The sequence below is a fragment of the Ambystoma mexicanum genome, chromosome 6p (assembly GCF_040938575.1).
Source record: "Ambystoma mexicanum isolate Mex_15411 chromosome 6p, UKY_AmexF1_1, whole genome shotgun sequence".
Taxonomy (NCBI): domain Eukaryota; kingdom Metazoa; phylum Chordata; class Amphibia; order Caudata; family Ambystomatidae; genus Ambystoma; species Ambystoma mexicanum.
Genome location: NC_090935.1, coordinates 1,179,054,285 through 1,179,073,400, shown reverse-complemented (window position 1 = coordinate 1,179,073,400; position 19,116 = coordinate 1,179,054,285). Strand labels below are relative to the sequence as shown.

At 43.6% G+C, this 19,116-nt stretch overlaps 1 protein-coding gene across 1 annotated transcript in view; it reads right to left on the bottom strand.

Moving 5' to 3' along the window:
* Positions 1 to 18,908, bottom strand: part of LOC138510290 (annexin A1-like) — a 307,467-nt gene extending 288,559 nt beyond the window's left edge. Inside the window, exon 1 of the mRNA XM_069625822.1 lies at positions 18,773 to 18,908. The gene's annotated coding sequence lies outside the window, so the exon portion shown is untranslated. The remainder of the gene's footprint in view (positions 1 to 18,772) is intronic.
* Between the last annotated feature and the right edge of the window lie 208 nt (positions 18,909 to 19,116).

Genomic DNA, 19,116 nt, shown 5'->3' with positions numbered 1-19,116 from the left:
TTGCATGCTGGACCAATAGTATAACTATATAATGCCTCCCAGCCAGTAAAGAAAATAAAAGCCATGGCACAAAAAGAAAGTATATCCCGACTGGCTATACCAAGATAGGGTAATACCACAAAAATCACACTATGATCGCTCCCCCACCGAACCCTTGATGGAAAGAACAAAAATACAATTTCACATGTAGAATATATGGCTAGACTGGAGCCACGAATGTAAGCCAGTCAAGCCATGCAATTACACTCCTCATGTTTGGTTTACCATTGCTGCAAGTAAAAAAAACACCTTGCTACATTAACGTTAAGGAGACTGACAGTAGTAGTGGCAGTCTGTATATGCTACTTAAATTGGCATGGCATTTTTCACTTTGCATCAAGGGAAATAGACTGGTCTACTCGTATGCCAGTCTAGCGAGGTAAAAACACTGTTTTATCAAGGGTAAAGAAACATAATAAAGCCTTATATTTCCAATGTAGGCAAGTCTAGATAAACGCTTATGTTTTTGCTTTGCCCTTGATACACAATACCATGCATCAAGGGTATAGCAAATAAGTGAAGTGTGATCAGATGGCTAGATTGGATTACATTCAATGTATGTCATGTAGGCATGCTTTAACACTCACCTTATCACATCTGCGCTACCGTTGATGCATGGTGCTGTGCATCAAAGGTAAACCAACAAACAATGCCATGCCCCCCACGCCTAACGTTAGGGGCCCCACCGAGCATGGCACCGAATTAGGGGTGGTGACACTTCCATCTGCGCATTCACACAAATCCTTGCATGCACACATTCATAAACAGGACACCTACATACATATGTGTGCAATTTAAAATACAAAAAGGCCATCAGGTGGCTCAGTGGACCCAATGCCCTTACTGTGGCCTCCAAACTGCTGTAGCCAACAACGTTCTTATTTTACATTTGCTAGATTATTATACACTGGGGCCCATTTGCCCTCCTACGGTTAGCATAAAGATCACGATTTAAAAAAAAAAATTAGCAGCTCATGATGGGACCATTCCCTGCAAAAACTCAGTGAGTCATAATGGCTGCCAGGACCAGCATGAATTGTCACTGGCCACCAACCGCATTGGTCCTCATTGTTTCATTACTGGTTCCGCAGTCCTGCATCCGGATTCCCCAGGGAGATAGGCCTGATCAAAGACCCAAAGTGTCCAAATAGCTTTAAGTGTCTGCAGATTTTCCCAGGGTCAAACTAGGCATAGCTTTTATTATCTCAGATACTTTTGGGCAGTTTTGAAAGAAACTGCTTTGCATGCACCAAAGTTGTGGAGGCATGATTTCAGGACCAGATCTCCACTACTTGCCAGGATTGGTGCAAATCTGCGCAGTGGTCTGGGGTTTAGGTTGAGCACACATTTGTGTATGATGGATGAATGGGAAATTTGTTCAAACCCATATATAACTGCTAATGCCAACATTAAGCTATGCCAATGCAGATTGCCCAGAATTTCCTATTTCTAAATCCCCTCACCCCCCATTGGTGCATGATACCTGTGTGTTGTCTCCAAATGCTATTTTGTATATGTTAGTTTATTCATTTATAATGCGTGCCAGACCCGAAGGTATCAGGGTGCAATAGTAGAGAATGTGTGAGGCTTAAGTTACAGGGTTACACAGTATGAAAAGCAGAGGTGTATATACATGGCAATAGTAGGTCAAATAAATAGATACATATGAGAAAGCATACATGATAGACAATAAACATGTGTATATACAAACAAGGTGCAACAGGGAGTCTTGTGTACACTAGTGTGGAACTACGTATCCAAGGACTTCAGCCAGTTTACATAGTTAGATCTGAATTTGCGGTAGGGCTGATGTTCGCTTATAAGATCTGGCAAGGAGTTCCAGAGTTGTGCCGCTCTGACTGGGAAGCTGCCGCCCCCGGCCTTAGACAACTTAAATCTCGGTATGAGGCTATTGGTATGGATTGTTCGACGGTGTAGTGGAAATTCTCCTCTGGAGTCTGTCTGTGAGATAGGGGCTGCATTGTTCAAAGCTTTGTGAGTAAGAGATGCAACTTTTAAACAAATTTTATTTTGGATGGAAAGCCAATTATTTTGGTGCCTTAAGGATATGTGAGATCTTTTAGGCATGCCGAGATCCGCTCTCAAGGCATTGTTTTGAAGGATTTGAGTCCTATGGATAGTGGATTTGTTAGCACCAATGTATAAGGCATTACACTAATCTAGCCCAGACAGCATAAGGGCTCTGGCCAAGATGATACAATCACTCGGAGGACAAAAGGGTTTGCCTGTTCTGATGAGCTTACAGGTGTAGACTGTGGCGGAGGCCATGGACTTCACCTGTTAGAAAAGGGGAGGGTGGAGTCAAGGTAGAAGCCAATATTGATATTGATTTTTGTATGTGTCATTTGTGGTCACTGTTGACTTGCATTCACAGTAACATAATAGTATGCGTAATATGTCCGATTACTAGATAGACGCAGGGCACATTTGGTGCAATGGATGTGGGGGACACCAGGCAGTACTCAAGTGCTTATTCATGCTTCCTTCTTCATAGTCAGACGCCTGACATTTCGCCATCTGTGGCTTAAACTTGGATAAAATGATGTCACCCAAAACAAGCTACCTATTGATGTCAAAATCTTGTATGAAACCTATGTACCAAGATCTGAACAAAAGCCGGTATTACAAATATATACTAATTTTTTTTTTCTGATACATCATAAAAAAGGGGACAACATGGTCCATCTTTTTTTTTTTAAAAAAACGCCACATGTGACAACATGCAACAATGAATAAGACACAATATTCAAAAGCATATGAATAATTAATAACATATGTCAAGGCTCAATGAAGCCCAATTGTCGACTTAGAGTGATGTTAGTAAGTAACCTTTCTCTCCAATCGTTGTGCTCTACCCTTCCATGTAATCAGCATGGACGGGCATGACAATGTCTACAAGAATGATTCGATACATGGCAACCAATAGATTGGCCGTCACTGGCATCTGTATACACTAGAAACATATATATATAGACTGGGATGCGTAAATATACACTTTGATATGGCCGCCATCTAAATAGAATCTGTCTGTTTAGACATCATTCGATGTCTTCTAGCTACGTAATGATGGTATCACGTCTCGCTAACCAACAATAATGTTTGGATTTTGTATAATATAATACTGGTGCTGGTTTTGGTATCGACACACACCAGACACCTATAAATAGACATATGTTGGGATGTGAAAATAGACATTTTCAAATGGCCGCCACGCAAACAAAACTCGTCCATCCAGACACCATCTGATGTTGTTCAGCCACGTGATGTCATACCGTCTCACACTGGCTATATCATCGTATCATGCATATGGATCCGAATATGCCGTAGGCTTCCTGCCATACAAGTAAGTGCTTTATCCTGCCATACAAGTAAGTGCTTTATTAACTTTCAAGAACCCCTATATTCGCTTGAAGGTGGACTCGTATAGCGTATTATTCCTTTGGGCTAACACATTACTGAGGGCCTCATTCCGACTCAGGCGTTAAGGGGTTTTCGGCGCCGTAAACGGCGCTGACCCTTAACGCCTGATTACAAGGTTCCCTTTGCGGGATGGCTGTTTTTGCAGGTGTTAAAAGCCATGCCGCAAAGGGACCTTGGCGGTAATTACGGCACCGTAATTTACGGTGCCGTAATTATCGCCTTTCCCCATTACCATTATGCCCTATGGGGCAAAAATGGGGAAGGGGCCATTGGTGAATGGGGAATTACCGCCCCACTCACCTTGGAATGGGGCGGTAATTCCGCCATCCACCATGGCGGAATTGCAACCTTAGCGGCATGGACCATGGTGCTAATAGCACCATGGTCCTCCGCCAAGGTTGTAATGAGGCCCTCTGTCTCTATTATAACAGAGCGCTCGAGAGTCTAGAATTTAAAAGAGGATAATTCTGGCCCGTTACATACAAGATTCCACACGTTGGTGACACAATAGAGTTTGCAGTGATAACTGCTTTCATCAAAACTTGAAGGTAGGCATGCGTAGCATTTTGCGTACTTAGAGTCTAAAAACAGTTACAGTTAATATAAATGTACATTAGTCTTTTGTTCCCTCGAAATCCCGAGGTATGAACTCACAGTACTCTGTGCACTTGAAGAACAAAACCAGACACTGCCAATACGAATGTTTAATAGCCCTTCGTTCTTTCTAATGTAGAACTATATGGACACAAATGCACACGCTAGGCCGCGCTCACTGAATCACCAACATGAATAAAAGACGTTTCGATAACATCGCTTGAATTCATTTGGGTCCATCTCAATTAAATTAACAAGGTACTTTGCTTAAATTGGCTGAAATACTGTCAGACATAAGTATTTGTTTCCTTCATTTATTGAGCCTTTTCCCCAGTCACTTCCTTACTTCTAAAAAAACTTTCATTTGGTTCTTCCCGCATTTGATTATGCACAAGTGTGGGAACATTATGATTACAAACGAATAATCATATTAGGTCAAAATGAAACATATTGGTATAAAAAGAATGACGGATAAACTACACGTATCCAATTTTGAAAAAAGTGGTATACACTTTTTTGATAATGATATACTTGTGATGCACATATAAAATTACTGAAAAAAGTTGGAAATATTAGACACTTAGCCGGTTGGTAATATTTTCTCATTATTGTTTCTCATTTAGATACATTGTCAAATATAAAAAGCATCTGTTCCGAAAACACGACATCCAACACCAGGTGTCCTCTGTGTCCTGACGAACGCCTTAGTCGGACCATCAGGTGTCCGGTTACAACTGTTGACACTCATCTTTTGAAGTGTTCACATATCTAAGGCTGGAAACAGAGTCATCTCTGTCAGCACATTCTGCATGGGGGCTCCCTTGAGAAATAAATTAATATTGTATAGGATTGGAAGTCACCTCTGCTTACTAAAATCACTCTAAGTCGACAATTGGGCTTCATTGAGCCTTGACATATGTTATTATTTATTTGTATGCTTTTGAATATTGTGTCTTATTCATTGTTGTTACATGTTGTCACATTTGTTGTGTTTTTTTTTTTTTAAAAGATGGACCATGTCGTCCCCTTTTTTATGATTTATCAGAAAAAAAAAGTAGTATCTTTTTGTAATACCGGCTTTTGTTCAGATCTTGGTACATAGGTTTCACACAAGATTTGGATTTACAGTCTCCTCATGCTAGTCTGAATCTCCTACTTATATGTTGACATCAATAGGTAGCTTGTTTTGGGATTCTCCTTTTGTCCATTGATTCCAGGCCACAACCCACAAGCCCCTAACAAAAAAGTGGTCCCATTTTGCTCATATAGCATTTCCCTAAAAATATGTCAATCATTTAAAATGCACATTCTCCATTCAGAAGATAAAAGTAAATCAAGCAGAAGGCTTTCTTATAACGGAAAGCCATGTTCGGTTCTGTACCCTTCAGTAAAATATGTGCAGGGGCCACTTTTGGGAGCCGCTCACATCCCACCAGTCACGCCATTAACACAGCCATTTGAAACCAGAATGCGATTAAAGAAGGCCTCTGGTGAACGGAGGGGGGAATACATGCGTTACTGGCTGTTCCATAGAAACATACAGTCCACCAAGGGAAAAGCCTCATCTACATCCAACACACTGCAAGCTGGGTAGCTTCTTGCTCACCAATGGCTATGCCGGTCCTATAGCACAGCAAGTAGAACGCTCGAGCCTGCTGACGGAGGTTCGAATCCCGGCAGGGCCAAACTCAGCCTTTGATGCTTGCTAGCTCGATAAATGAGCACCACACACCGTGGGTAAAAGCAGCGTTCAGATACTTGAGGGTTTGTAACGCTAAATAAATATGTGTTCCCAGCAAATAGTTGTCCCAGAATAAATCCAGTCTAATCTTCATCCGTTAGCCAAGTTATACAAGCGGAAAAGTCAATTAGCCACACCCATTAGCAGGAGTTGTTAGACTAAGGTTGGTAAGAACTTCCTATTCTCAGAACATGAAAGGTGCAGAACTACTAGAACACCGGTAAAGCAGAATCCTTGGTGCTTTCTTTTTAACCTTTTAGTCGGGCATTAAATATGAAATCTAGCATTGGCAGTACCATCTCGCCAACTGAGGTATGCCACATGGAAGAGAAACAATCCAGACACGTTGCTTTCCATGGAATTGCCTGAAAACCCAGCAGACCTCAATAATAGTGATAGCACAGCAGCAACTATGCCATGTAAAGTCGGAATTGACCTGTTTGTTAAAATAAAATCCTACCTCTGTAGCTTTAGATTTCATCTCATACAATTCAGTGGAATAAATCCTCAGTACCTAGTGACTCTCCTGGAGTGAGTTCACTAGGACTCAAATGGTTAATACATCTGAGCTACTTTATAGCTCATTGAAACACATGCTACTTTTCCAGACTAGACGCTTAATCACGGTTGCTTTCTTCGTAAACCTTAAGCAGAATGATTTAGTAGCTCATTTGAGGTCAATGGTGCAAAGATGCTGTTGGGTTCTCTTGTTTTCTATGTTACCTACACATGGCAAAGCTTTGCGCTCCTAATGTTCTGGGATACTCCGATCCTTCTCCAATTATTTCTTTCGTATTAATAATGCACCTATACACAATGTGTTTCGAGGCGCAACAAGTCAAGAGGGTGGGGAGACAGAGAGGTCATATTCATAATCAAGAACAGTCCTACTTCTGACATTTGGATCGTGCAAGTGCAGTAATTAGAATTGCAAGGGGGGGGGGCAAAGTGCTGGTCAGGGAGGAAGGGTCCATGAGATAAACGAGTGACAGGGGCCAGATGGGCAGAGTCAGGGGAAGGAAGGTCCACGGGCTTAGTGCGAGGTAAGGGGCTGGAAGGGCTACAAGGGTGAAGGCCCAGCCAGGCAAGTGCGGGGGAGGCGCACAGAAGGGCAAGTGCAGGTAGAGGGCAATTACATATCCGGATGCCCTTCTCATTGCTAATGGAGCCACGATCTTCCCTCATACATATAACCTATCCTACCCCATTCCAATTTCTGCACCTTCCACATTCCAAACAAAAAGATATTTAAGAAACCTCACAAACTACAACTTGCTCAAGATATTGATCTGGCCATTGTGCTCGAGAGACACAGACCTCTTCATTTGGTGAACTCAGGAGTCTTATTAACACTTGACAATGTTCAGTGTAAAAACAGGTTTCTATTCTGTCCCTGAAGCATACAAGCCTACCTGAAGATCGAAAATAATCAATCGTGGATGGGCTTTTGCATCTTAAGAAAGGAAACTAACTCTTCCACCATTAATCAGAGGTCAATAACCAATCATATTGTTCAGGACCTTCTTGACTCTTAGTTATGTTACTTGATATTTGTATTGTGCCATGCAACAGCCCTAAAAACAGACCGTAACAAAGAGCATTACATTGAACGCAAATAGTATTCATTTCAAACAACTGCTCAATTATTAGCAGAGTTGATTAGTCTAGTCTATAGACAAAGAATGAAGAGTCTTTGAGTGCTGATTGCTATGTCTTGAATTTTCAGAGGACAACCATACTCTATGGGGCGGGGCGCTAAAGGTGGAACAGGGGCTCACATGGATCAATCCATCAACGGTCTATGGTTGAGGGCTCTGCCATACTTTACATGCAAAAGACATGCAATCACATGCACATTTGTCAGATATGCCAAAGATACATTCAATGCATGTTCACTTGGCATGTCATGTTTGAGAATGGCCAGGCTTATAATCAAATGCCATCAAACCTGCCCAAAATACATTTGTGAAACCATACAATTAGTGTGGTGCTTCATACTGTGTGTTTTCCTGCTTCAAAGAGCATTCAATGCACCATTCTTGTAATTATCACTTGCAGTGAGATCAGTATAAATGAGTTTAGTTAAGAGATTGAGATGAATGCATTGTGTTGACGAGAAGAAAAAAATCAAGGTAGTGAGAGCTTGCTTATTGCCCAGCAGAACTTTCAGTGGGGGTCGATGGGTTTACATAAAGTCATGTGGATGGTGTGCTCAGGAACTCCTGCCATTCTGCTTCTGTTACGATAACTTAGTTCTGGGCCCTTTACATCCTCATTAAATAGAGATCCCAGCCTATCAAATGCAGATGATCATACTAGAACAGCGTCAGCCAATCAACGATTGGTGTATAGCAAATCAGTACTTTTATTTGCCACAGCTGTTATGATGGAGACCGCCTGGCAGTTATTCTGTAGTTAAGGTCATTCTCATCACCGATGAACTGCCCTTTAGCAACATAGACATTCCTTTCTCCTCAACATTAACAGATTTGTGGGAGTCCTGAACCTACATATATAATGCAAAATCCTCCCTTAGTTTCTGCTGCAAATGTAGTCTCAAATGTTTCTCTGTGGGCGAATCCTGGGATAATGCGTTTCAAATTTTTGTACACATTTCCACCATAAACATTGATGGGGCATTACCACACAGACTACCCATATTTACTGCCAACGTGTCGTCTAAAGCATCTACAAAAGTAACATCTTCAGCCTCCTGTACCTATTGATGGTCTGTTCCAGCTTTTTCTTCTACTTTAAAAAAAAAAAAATCACCTTTGCCTCCAATTCGCTCCAAAACTCACAATATATGCCCTCCAAACGCTGCTCACAGCCCCAATTACCACAAACGCAGAGGTCACAGCTCTCCTCCATTTTCCCTAGTAAGATTGCATGCACTCCAGTGGCGAGATATTGCCACAGTCTGCTATAGCTGTTGTCCATTCTCTGCCTCTCCACTATTGCTGCACCTTCCAAATCATGAAAATATCAGCTATGTTCTTCTCAGCAGGGCAAGCAAAGGTCTATACATCATTATTTGATACGAATAACAGCCATCACATTGCTAGGCCCCAAAGCTGTACAAATAGTCTCAAGCAATCACTTCACAGTAGAATTCTATAGGTCCCCTTCAACAGAACTCCGAGCTTAGAACCTTGGAGAAAACACTGCCTGCATGTGTAGCAATCAAAGCATCTAGACACAGCAATGCCCAGACAAAACAGAACTGAAAACATTTGAGGTGAAAATTATTTTTAGCCGATTCTAAATCTACTCTTTAACATGCACGTTTTGAAAAGAAGCAGAACTGTGCAGCCTGCAGGCACTCTAGATGCTAAAATAGAATGCACTATGCTGGTCCATTGGTAACGTCTCCAAGGATGTTCTGGGGTGGTCAAGAAGGGTCCCCATTATTATAAGGGATTCTTATTGCGCGCACCGTTTTGATGATGGGGGGGGATGACAGAACTGAGCGTAATGTTGCAAATCCATATGTAACAAGTGCAGTTAATTGTGGATGGGATATTTTACTTTTAGTGTTCGTTGTTTAGAATGTATACATATTAGATCTTCACACACATAGAAAGATACAATATTTAAACTGCGAATGAAACATGAACACAATCTAAACGACGGGGTGCTGTGCAAAAAACATGGTAGTTGGGACTCTTGCAAAAACGGACACTCAGGTGTTCAGACGGCACAGCATTAGTAAATCAGTAATTTTTATCTATGTGGTTAGCTGCTGCGCATGAATTTTAAATAGCAGGACATTTGTTGAAGTCATCTAGTAAGGTGGTCAGTTTACAAACAGGACAAGGTTTATGATTTAACAGTCCGCAAAGGAATAGATTGTATCTCGCTCATTGTATTGAAGTTGCTAGAGGGGGTTGGTAATTTGTCTGGGTTGGTAATAAAAATGAGGCCCGAGGCCAGGGAATCCAGTGGTTAAATGTTTCTACAGGTCATCAGAGGCTGCATGTTCTGGAGTTGTGGTCGCATACATTAGTAGGCCTTCAGAAGCACCAGGAGTCTGGGGTAGTTGAGATCGAAATCACTAGTTTAAAGAAGATCATGTTTATTTAGGCCTTCTATTTGCTAAAATATGTGAGCGGACCATGTGCAACCAAAATGTAAAGGGCTTAGGCCAATTATTGCTAGTAATGAATTATGCATTCAATACCAATGTTTAACCATTTACTAACTTCATGGTCTACTACAGACGAGTCTTAAGAATAGGTGTGTTCTGAATATGATCTGAAGAGGACTATCAATATAAGACTGGCCAATGAAAATGGAAGAATTAGGAAATGTTGGGTTTTAATAGAGTATCTGGGAGTGTTGTGTTACATAAAAGTATAGATGTCAACTGATGTTGCATTTTTGAGACTTAGGCTTGTCCTGTAACACCATCTAACTGCTCCCCGGAGCTTTGTCCAATAATCTTGCTTTGGGTGAGCCCGTTTGGGTTAAGGTGATTAAAGGCCCATCTACACATTTGGGGAGCAAGGGTAGGAGACGAGGCATTCCGAGATGTTGGGGGGGTCTTCTGTCCACACCTCTCAGCTGCGGCACCTCACAACAGGGACAAGTCTTCCGTGCATGGTGAAAGAGGTCTGCAGACGTCATATTGGTTAAAAGCCTTTATGGTGCACAGAGATCTAGTGCCGTGGCCTAGGTGTTTAGGACGACTTGACAAAGCACCACATTAGAGTACCTAAGGTTCATGCGAGTAGCCGTTGGGAGCATAAAGCAAGGGGAAAAAAACAAAATAGGGGTGGTTTCTTTGATTAAGGGGTTTTTGGTAAGGGTAGACTTGCAGTGTGGGGGTGAAATTAGTTGAGGTTGGGAGGATTGGAAAAGTGGATGTGTTGAATTGCTCTGTGCTGCAAGTGTGCTGTATATATTGTTTACCTAGTTGTAATTTTAGAGGTGTGATGGTTACCATACCCCTCACGCCCAGTGTTAAGGTTGTCCTGATACCCTTTAGTTTGTCTCGTTGGCTGGAGCCCTCACCTGAAGGTGGGGTGGTATTTTAGGGTAAATCCAACTGAAGATACTTCTGAAGTAGGCCTTCACATTCTTTTGTATTTGCTGTGTGGGGGCTGGGGGGAATCCCCTCAATTTTATTGGTTAGTCGAAGTGGCGAAGGGAAACTTTCTTTAGTCAGGAAAGGCGGTTTTGTAGTAGAGAAACCCATACTGGTGATGGAGAGCAAGAGCAGCGGTGCTGCAGTGGAAAGCATTGCACCCCTCCTATGCCGAGTGGTGGAGAAATCTCCAAAATATTGGCCAGCAAGAGTGAAGTGAAGTAATTGTGGTATTGATGGTGAATGAGTGAAGTATGACTAAGGAATTGGGTAAGGGTCAAAAGGGAGCTCTTGGGTGAAACATTTTACATGCCGCAGGTTCGGCATCAGATATTTGGAAAACTATTTTTTGACAACTTGGTTTGGAGTATGGAGACTCTGTTGAATAATTTGTGCCATGTGTTGCCCAGCTATAAGGCAAACATTTTAAAATTTCATAGAGAATGTTCATGGGAGAGTAAGGGGAAAATTATACATTCTTGGTCTATTGAGGGATCCTATGATACAGGGATATTGGAGAACCAGCATACCTTTTTAACTACAAAGCACAAGGGCCTGAAGTTAGAGAAGCAGGTAAAACATCTTGGAATTATGGAGGATGTATGAAAGAAGCAGGAAGGGCCATAGTGTTGAAATTGTGGGGGGGGAGGGGGGCAGGAGGCAAAAATAAAAAGAGGGTGCAGGAATTTCTTCTGCACCACCCCCATATGAGTGATAATCTTTATCACCTGCAGAGCGGTACACAAGTGTGCACCACCATTTTGCCCAACAGTGTTTGCAAGATGGACACAGGTAATGTCTCCATCAGTTACGATGTCTAAGAACTGGGATTTTGAGGACAATGGAAAGATATTTCCTTCCATGTTCAGGGCTACAGAGGTTGAAAATGTAGATTTGGAAGGGGATAACTCCCCGGACTATTGGGTTAGCAGATAGATTAAGGGTAGAGGAGCGAGCTAGAAAGAGCGAGGCCAGTAGTCAGATGAGCGGAAGAAGAATTGAAAATGGGAGAGAAAGAAGGTTAGGCCTCTTCCATCTATCTATATATTAGATTCTTATATTGCGCCAACTGGTCCAAACATATCATAGAGCTGTGCGAGTGAAAGCAGAGGGACATAATTCGATGTGTCTGTTTCCTATGTTTTTCTGAGATGATCGGCCTTTTTTTAGTGAGTAAAAGTGGCGGTTACACCCCTTATCTGTATGGTTGCTTCCAGTAATGGTATGTTTTTAACCACATCCAGAGGAACAGGTGTGACTAGAGAACCAGAATCAAGAGGGATTTCTGAAGATCCCACCCAGAGGATCTAGACATTGGTTATCAATTGGTGATTAAACAGTCAATCTTGTACCGCTTGGAGAGGGCAGCTTCATTCAGGAAGACTGCTGAGGCTTTATTTAGCCTACATCTAGTCTTAGAAATTGGACAGCCTTGACCATCAGAGGCCAAGTAACGAGGCCCAACAGTATTGTCAGGCTAGGACTTCTGGAGATGGGAGTAGGTCTTGCATCTCACAGAATCCACATGCTTGTCCTGCTTGTGGACCTCATCAATCCTATTGTCCAGGTCAACACCAAAAAGTTTGGATGCCAGGAAATGAAGATGTATGGCCACAGATCTGAGCAGGAGTGGTCTTCCAGTCACGGACATGCACTTAACAGCTCACCATGATGGAGGACCCCATCGTGATGGTTGTTAGGAAAGTTCTCTTTTAGCTACTTTCCCTCCATAATATATGGACTCCCAGACCTTTTGCAGTAAACTGAAACCTTAAGATTCATTTTCTCTGCCTTTTGTTCAATGTTATAGGGAAACCGACTAGTACTTCAGACTGTTGGTACTGGCAAACAGTCTCCCCAAGTCTTTTGATTTTGTTATCTATTTGGGTAACTTTGTAATTGCACACAGCATCTTACAATGTACTGCAATGGGGTACTTTTGTATTACTCTAGACAACACTCAAGGGATTTTAAATGTGCCCAAAGACAAGCTGGTGGCAGAAGTTGAATGTTTACTATTTTTGGAATACTTTGTTAGCCTTACCACATTTACTTCTTTTGGCTACAAACTGCTAGTGTCCTGACATGGCCGTGTCACGAAAATGTTGCTTCTTCACCTTTCCGCTGAGTCTGAAGTTCCTTTTTTGGTTGTGCACTTGCCCAGGAAAGCCTTGCTTTTGGAGGTGCTAGTGCCTGACATGCGAGTTAGCCAGGATGTGAATTGGGAATGGATGGGCCCAATACACAAACTGGTTTCAGTGTGTCTGGAGTATATGCATGAGTTTCACCAAATGCGGTTTCTGACTGGACTACTGCTGAGGTGTGTGTGTGGGGCAGATCTTTGGCTGGGTTGAGTTTCTGTGCCCAAATGGACTTTCGGTTAAGAAGGATTCCTGCACCCATTCTAGAGAGATCCAGCGATGAGCCAAGAATCCTGCATATCGTGAAGACATCTTAAGACCTGTAGACCGATCCTAAAAAGGCCTGGCAACCACCTTTTGCTACAGTACCAATGGAGCCCCGACTAGTGATCTTAGAAGACCTTTGGTGGCGGTTCATCCCAGTACTTGTGGGAACCACCATTCTCATAGTCTTCTGGTAACCCAGCAAGTTGCAGTCTTTGGAAGGGCTCCTGGGCCATCCAGTGGGTTGACTAGCTCCAGGTTGGGCTACCACAGTAGAAGCAACGTCATTCTGAGTTTCAACCCTAAAGTCGAGGGGTATTCAGCTTGTCCTTCAAGAGTCCTTACTGCAAAATGTTGGCATCAGTGCACTAACAGGGCCTGAGATAGAGGACAAACTTCAAAGCCAACGTCTGTGTCCTTTGCGGTCGCCGTGCATCAGTGACCGTCCCCAAAACTGGTATTATCGCATCTGGTCAACTGTTCTGAAAGTCCTGCACTCGTGTCTGCTACATTGTTTATTGATAAGAGGTTGCACGAAGCTCCTGTACCCGGTCAGAACTCTTTCTTGCACCCACAGCCCGTGGGCTATCGACCGGAACCAATGGCGGGAAAATGACCTCAGGCGACCCACCAATGACTTTCCAAGACTAAGGAGAAACCAAAGTTCAGGGATTAAGTTACAGCTATACTTACCTGCACCCCCATCTCCACCGTTTAAAGTTTGCTAAATTTTAGAAGTGTTGTAACTGTTTGGTGTCTTACTTCCCAGTATACATTTTCCTCCTTTTTTCTCCCACGTTCTAAAACGCTTGAAAACTTTGTGAACTGTTTGCCCCATACAGCTCTGCGTTTGACTTTGTTTCCTGATGGCTCTTTTGCTGAGGTTGAGTTATTGCATTCACCAGGGTGCTGATGGTTTTGGTTTGCAGGTGCGTTGTTTCAGAGGCACACTTCGGTCGATGGAGGCTGAGAGGGTAGCGCTGAGTGATAATATTACCTGTTCGTAGTCATTTTCATAGTGTGTTCTTTGGCCATAAATAAATATAGTATTTTGATAACTGATTGTCTAAGTGTAATCCCTAATGTGTGGACCTCTTATCACACTCACTCCTGATGGCCACTCCCCGTGATACCCTGATTGGTTTGGCCAAACGCCCAGAAATTATTCCCTGTTCACTATAACTAGGGTAGCCTTCTACACATCTATGTGCCAGGCCAGAGTGTAGAAATCCAGTCTAACAATGGTGGCGGCTTCGACACCTTTGAAAGCCAGGGAAGATAAGGAGTCTGATTGGATGTGCATTGCTTCTATTAGACTAGAGAAGTCTTCCCCAGCCTCCATTGTCTCAAAGATGTCTGATGTTTTCAAGGAGGCATTTTGCTGTATAGGAGGCATAAATCAAGGACCTCATTGTCAGGTAGGAGAGCACCCTTTTTTGGGGATGCATCCTCATTACGATCCATTGGATCTCTCACTACAGCCTCTTCTGCGGAAATAGGAGGGCTGTGTGAGAAGGAGCCCACCCATATCGCATCCGGGAGCTTCTCCGGTTCCAACGGCATAACCGGTTCATGCAGTGAGGAATGGAAATCTTTCAGGATTCCCATTGACCCCCATTCTTTAAACAGTTTCCTTCAGATTGCCAGGATAATAGGCAGGCCCTTTAGTTCTTCCCCGGATTGATGAACCGTATGAGGACATTTCATGATGGCTTCTGCATGAGAAGAACTTTGACACAGCCTTTCGTTCCAGTAGCTTTCCCATGAGATTGGAGGGTTCATTAGCTTCGGAAAAAGGTGAGGAGGGGGGGGGGTCCTTCCTCAGCCTCTTGGAATGTCTCCTGGCTGACTGTTCAGGATCTCCCTGATCAAGACTTTAATCTTGACTACTCTTCACATCCCTCCGTCTTTTCTTCCCATGAGGGGAATCTGAGGAGTCCAAGGAGGAGGAGGATGGCTCCAAATTCCTAGAATTCCCCTTTGCTTTAACCATGGTTCAGTTTGTTGCAGACTTTCTGGGAGAAACAGCGATAGATATAAGCTCCTTACTTAAATAGTTCCTGTTAGCCTGAGAATTCAGGCTATGGGTGGCACCATTTGTGCCCTAGATGCCTGTGATGGAGACACTTCCATTTTTGTCCCTACAAGCAAATAGTGGGGGCATGGACAGATGAATGCATGGTGAAGGGAGTTTCACACTCCCTGGAGACATAGGAGCCGCCAGCACTGTCGGGTCACCGTAGTTTGTTGTGGCACAAATATGCAGGCAACCTTCTCTTCCAGTCTGCAGCCTATATTACCCGTGTCCTAGAGTTGGGAGGGGAGAAATCTCTGCAAAATGCCCTCCTCATTGGCTCCTCCTCTTGCAGTGGGATGGCAGTTTCAGAGCCCTGGCAGTACTTCTTGACAGACTCCATGGGGAGAAACAGGCCTTGCTCTGGGGCTCTCCTAGCACAGCTTAGATGTCAAGGAGCCATAATTATTGGGCTGGTTACTACGACCTCAACTACCCCTTCACACCGTTAGGGGGTAGGAGAACGTCTGCTTTTTGCCTCCCTACCAAGGTCAGTGAGGCACTCTAAAGACCAGCCAGCAAGCTTTCCAGATGTGGTGAGGGTAACCGGGCTCCTTGAAGTAGAAAAGGGGCTAAGATTAAAATATGGAATGGATCGTTGTCAATTTCAGTGGGAAGTCAGATGGCCTTGTGACCTAAGGACTGGGACGAGAAAAAGGGATGTGGGGATAATGCCCCCACACAGAAAATTACAGCATCCCCTTGACACAACAGGTACAGCACAGACAGAGCAGCACTGCAAGCATACAACACCCACAGTAGACGTACAGCATCAAAAGTAGCAATGCAAGCCCCATACACACACACACACACACGTACAGTCCGGGTAGTGGCAGGCAGTACACAACATCATGGGATTTGTACCTCTAGCACTTGTCAAGCAGCTGGCTTGCCAGCAGCAGTTCAAACAGCATTCAAATAATAGAGCAGAGGCAGAGGAGAGTACAGTTCCCCTCAATATTGGCAAGATATGGATTGCAGCAATGAAAGTGACTTTCTCTCACAGTTAATTGCTACAGCTTAGGTAGCAGCAGGGCAAGTATCTTTCACAACATATGGGTAAGCACAATTGCCCCACTCACACAGAAGCTTCCACCACAAACTAAACAGGTACAGCAGAGGCAGCAGCTCCAATACTGTCTAACAATGCAAGCCGCCACACGCAGAAAAAGAAAACGCTATAACGCACTCTTGCACAACACAAACAGAACAAATATGACTCTCATTAAGCTACCCTTAGATAGGAACTGTCCAACAAGTCTTTGATCCAGTAATGGAAGCAGCTTTTGATGCCAAGGGGAGCAGGAAAACCAAAACCATACTAGTTTGGTGGGGACTGGTAAATATTTTCAGTGGAGGGAATTAACATCACACCCATAAATTAGCAAGAGGGCCCTACGCAATGCAACGGAGGACTGTGGGGGTAAGAAGAGTCTCCATCAAGAAGAAAATGTTTTAAAGATAAAAATGTACACTTAAAAAGCACAATGTACATCCAGCTGCTTTACTATTGGTTCTCAAGGGCAAAATTATCCAGCACGCCCCAGGTAACCAACCGTCCAGCAGGATTGTACACCCATTTTGTAATGCCTGCGTCCACAACATATGGCAACATTGCCACTGTAAATCATTTTCGTCATGCTGAGTGCACAATAATATCTCCCAGCACGTGTTTGGGTTGGTGCACAACCATTTATTACGACTCAGCTAAGAAAATCCCAAATGTCTGGACTTGTACAACACATAAAACCCAGACGAACAGCACACAGCCACTGACTCCCAAAGCTGCAACACAGCTACACAAAAAAAAACTAGTAATAGCCCCTTCCACTGCATGCAACAAGTACACCCCCGCATATCAACTCACTGGGCATGGTCGATAAAAACCAAATGCACCTGTTCATCCCACACCCTCGCTTTTGTTCAGAATTAGAGAAACCCTCAAACACTTAAGCCATGTGCCTCAAACCCCCTCCACCCTCCGAAAGCCATATCAGACCCCCAACAGTAACCCGCCCATCCTCTCCCAAAAAAACAAAACAAAAAGTATTTGCCACTACACTAAATCTCACCTCAATGGAACCACCCAGCATACACAAGTATGTGCTGTTTGAAACCACAGGTGGTCATAAAGGGAGCTAGAGTGTGGTTACTCCCGTGGCGAACTAGGGTGTGGTTACTCCCCCCAGGGACTCCTTTCGGATGCCCCAAATCCACCGCTGTAGGGCCCGGTGCCCTGTGTGGAGCCATTTGTGCCATCTGTTCCCAAAAGCTTCCCTCCAACGGCGATGGGCTGAACACCAGAGTGGTAGAGTCCGGGTTTGGAGTACCCGAGCACCCTTCATCCGAGTTACAATAAACCTCAAGGATGTATATACAATACGGACCACGCCTTCGTTAGCAAAGGTGCCACACCCACGGCAAAGATGCCGAACTCACTGGCAGACTCAACCTTTTTTACCTGGAGAGATGAAAGGCTCGCACACAGACAAAGCTTTACGCACCACATAAGCAAACACATATGCACATCAATCTACCTACATACATGGATACACAAGTACGTACATACAGGCAACCACTGAGTTCCTGAAAGCGTGTCATGACAAGCATTAAAACCAGTGGGTGTTTGGCTTGCCACCGATCGTTGGCACGTCTGTGTTTACTGTGAATTGTCCCTTCCAGGAAAGTAAACACTTTACCCGGCCCACAGAGTAAACCGGAGAGGCAGAAATACCAGTTTCTGTCACCCTGGGAACCCGAACAAAAGAATATCAAAGTACCACCCACATGTTGAAGCCTGAAGCCGTCCAGAATGCCTCCATGTACGGACTCTGAAAGATTATTACAAAAGCACTCAAGGGTAATGGAGTACAGAGCGCGACGCGTGGCAAATGGAACCGCAACTAACCGAGCAGATTGTACAGAATCAGAAATTAAAACATGCTGCAGATCTCTTGCGCTTACAAACTCTGCACCCTAAACATACGAAAAAAGTGTTTCCATCCCTTCTAAAGAAATGAGACATTCATTTCCGGTGACTCATTGCTTAAGAGCCGTTATGCAGTTTTTCCATGAAGAACATCCAAACGGGGAAAAAGTCCGTTTCTGGTTTTCTTCATTTGAATCATTGTTTATTTGTAAGATTTCATTGCAGTTTTTTATATGAAGAAAAAAAAAACAGCACACAAAGTTGAATTGTCCTAAGATGCAGCACCCTTGACGCCCTGGAAATTTTGTAACGGTGGAACGACCACACCCTTGCCCCCCACTCCCATTTTCATTTTGTTTTACCCGTCTATGGCACTCTCCTTCCCTATCTGCCAGTACTATTACACGCATACGCAATTCCAAACTCGCTAACAGTGCCTGCGGAGCAAACACTTTAGACTTACTTGCTTGACGGAAAAGGGCGCCTTTCGCTGAAACTTCGGAAGCAGAAAAGTGACGCTTCGGGCATGCATGGGATGTTTATATAGTCGTAAAAAACCACACCTAGCAACAGAGGAATGTTTCATCAGCATCCGTGATTGGGTAGTTCTTCTCAGAAGAGAAAAAGAAGGAGCCCGCCCCCAAAATGAAACGGCTCGTGCCATTTTCCTCTCGCATTTCTGTACTGCCAAGTAGGCACACCGCTCTAACAAGCATTGGCAAAGCAAAACGAATTTGTTAAGTGAATGCATGGATTTCTTTGCTGGTGGGTGAGGATTGGAAGGGTGTGGGGAGATGCAATACTGGA